The sequence below is a fragment of the Heteronotia binoei genome, chromosome 5, assembly GCF_032191835.1.
Source record: "Heteronotia binoei isolate CCM8104 ecotype False Entrance Well chromosome 5, APGP_CSIRO_Hbin_v1, whole genome shotgun sequence".
Lineage (NCBI taxonomy): Eukaryota > Metazoa > Chordata > Lepidosauria > Squamata > Gekkonidae > Heteronotia > Heteronotia binoei.
This window is the reverse complement of record NC_083227.1, coordinates 120,798,997-120,802,014: the sequence shown is the minus strand read 5'-3', so window position 1 is coordinate 120,802,014 and position 3,018 is coordinate 120,798,997. Positions and strand designations below refer to the sequence as shown.

At 35.9% G+C, this 3,018-nt stretch overlaps 1 long non-coding RNA gene across 1 annotated transcript; it reads left to right on the top strand.

Annotated features, from left to right (window-relative positions):
• On the top strand, window positions 1–2,522 carry LOC132571511 (uncharacterized). The gene is made up of 2 exons (XR_009555396.1): window positions 1–162; window positions 2,234–2,522. It is a non-coding gene; the product is annotated as an uncharacterized LOC132571511 (long non-coding RNA).
• Window positions 2,523–3,018: the final 496 nt, after the last annotated feature.

Here is a 3,018-nt window from a genome sequence, read left to right as displayed (position 1 = left end):
AGCTAATCAGGCCTATAATTCTAATAGACAAAATTGTTTTCTTGTCCCAGATTTTATGAACTAGATTCATGACATTACCATGTATCTAACAAGCTAAAACACTAGCTCATTCTTGCAGTAGGATGCAGTGACCTAGTATGTTTTGAGGAAAGAAGGATCCCAGTAGGCAGCCGTCTGAAGCAATAGAACAAAGCAGTCGACAAGTGCACCTTTAAGACCAACTAAGTTTTATTCAGAATGTAAGCTTTCATATGTTCTTAAGCAGATTTCATCAGACATATGGGAATGGAGGCAGCAATTCTTAATATAAATTTGCAGTGTGGAATCATGGGAATGTTCTTAGCAGATAAAAAGAATTGCAAATAGGATTTGTGTTAGTGTAGGACAAAATGGCTGGAAAAACACTAGGTGATAAAAAGCAGACTGCTGTTTTAGGAGTGCCATAAATCTAGGTAACATTCTGGCTTTGTTAGTTTAAATAGAGAGCATGTTTACTCAAGAGATTATAACATCTAAATAGTTTGCCATAGGATGGGTTGGTATATGCAATAAGACAAACAGCTAATATCCCCCATTTGAGTATGTCAATACAAAAAAACAAAAATACAAATTCTAATACACTGTTCTAAAAGAGAAATAAGTCAAGTCAAGTTAGCCTTTATTGGCATAAAATATATAGATGTATATATCAGAGCAAATTAGTTTAAAAAAAAAAAGATAAAATGGAACGATTGCATACATATACATCAGCAAAAGCATAAACATAAATTATTTCTATGAGATCCTCTGACGTGCATTTAAAACAGAATAAAGAAACTTGGCCACTTTCTCAGTGACTCTAGGTGAAGTATCGTTCCAAAGATTATAGACCTTAAGTGCATCAGAACAATCAACCATGCTAACTAAAAGAGGATGTAAATACTTGTGACAAAGATCTATATACAAATTACAGTAAAGAATATGAGTAACTGACTCCACACATTTTTGCTTACAGAGACAGTATCTGACTGAGTAGGCTGTCTTGTTAAATCTGCCATAAAGAATGGCAGAGGGCATGGCGTTGCATCTGACAAGGGAAAAAGCTCTACGCTGCTGTGGCACCTGCAAGATGGATAGATATGAGGCCATTTTCCCAGTACTAAGAGAGATCTCAAAACTCAGTGGGGAACAAGTTTTCTTAGCCAGACTGTATAGATCTTGGCGCTCAATATCTAGCAACCTGTTTTTAATTTGTTGGACTGCGGTGGTGAAGGACAGCATGGACAATAGTTCTAGGGATAAACCCATTGCTTTTATTTTTCTCTCAATTTGTGCTGACCAATTTGACAAATTAAATTCAAAGAGCATTTGAGAGATATGGCTCCCCGGTTCTGAGTAGTAATGCAAGTGTAGCCAGAATTTGAAGGTCATGAGCCATGCACTAACCATTAAAGACATGCAAGTTTCTAAGCAGATAACTGCATATGGGACACATTTTGGCATGCCCAGAATTTTACGCAAGAATTTGGATTGGACACGTTCGATAGCACCTTCATAAGATCCAGTCCAGATTGGGATGCCATACAGAAGTTGTGAAATCACTTTGGCTTTGAATATTTTTATGGCAGCTGGCACAAATTGGTTACCTCTGCCATAAAAAAAGCAAGCTATGGCAGATTATAGTGGAAGGTGGATTAGTATATGTAATGAGACAAACATATACTAACCCACCTTCCACTATACTTTAATGCACCCTGTTTTTCTAAGGGCTAACTTATATTATTCCTCTTTTAGAACAGTGTATCAGAATTTGTGTTTCTTTTTTTGCATTGACATACTCAAATGGGGGATATTGGCTGTTTGTCTTATTGCATATACCAACCCATCCTATGGCAAACTATATGGATGTTATAATCTCTTGAGTAAACATGCTCTCTATTTAAACTAACAAAGCCAGAATGTTACCTAGATTTATGGCACTCCTACGGCAGCAGTCTGCTTTTTATCACCTAGTGTTTTTTCAGCCATTTTTTCCTCCACAAAGAAACACAGATCCTATTTGAGTCTTTTTATCTGCTAAAAACATTCCCATCATTCCACACTGCAAATTTATATTAAGAATTGCTGCGTCCATTCCCATATGTCTGATGAAGTCTGCTTAAGAGCATACGAAAGCTTACATTCTGAATAAAACTTAGTTGGTCTTAAAGGTGCACTTGTCTAGCTTTGTTCTACTGGGGAAAGAAAGAAAAAGATTGACCTGTTGAGGAAGTCTTCAGAGAATTTACAAGTTGCTTCACACCTTGAACTTCACGCTTAACAATTTCTTTGAAATTGGATGTGCTGCATAAATCAGTGTATTTATTTTGTTTTGAAGCAAAGGCCAAGTGTGTTAGGGGGAGGTAAGGTTGTCTAGCACTTTAATGTAGTAGCTTTGATAAACTGGAAATCATTTGGATGTAAAGTGCAGTGTTTCTAAGAATTGAATGGACTTTCTTTTATAATATATTTAAAATAAATTTTTATTGTGTCTTTTCTGATGACATGTAAAAGTGTCCTGTCTTGAATTACCAAGATTTTTGTGGGAAAATCCTTTGAAAAAATAAGATATCCTGAATTGGGAGCACGTGTAATCTCACCACCCTCTTGTACAGGCTCAGCCCTGACTCTACACCATACATTGACCTGATGTTCATGATTATTTACATAGAGAAACAGTTAAAGTTTATCTGTTCAATACTTACATAGGAATCACAAATATACTTGGATACCTTGAATATCATTAATATATCCAGTTATTATGTGGCAAATGTGTATACATAAATCTGGAAACGAGCCATTAACAGACAAGACAGGTCTTTCTACAACGTTGGGGAAAGCCCCTGGTTTACAAAAAAATAGAAATCTGCTTAAAACATTAGTAGTCTTGCAATATTTTGTTCATTTAACTGTCTCTGATAACTGACACCTCTTGTTCTAAATTATTCCATCAAAAACTGGAGACATCTGTGCTGTAGCAATCTTGAGTATGTTGTTCAG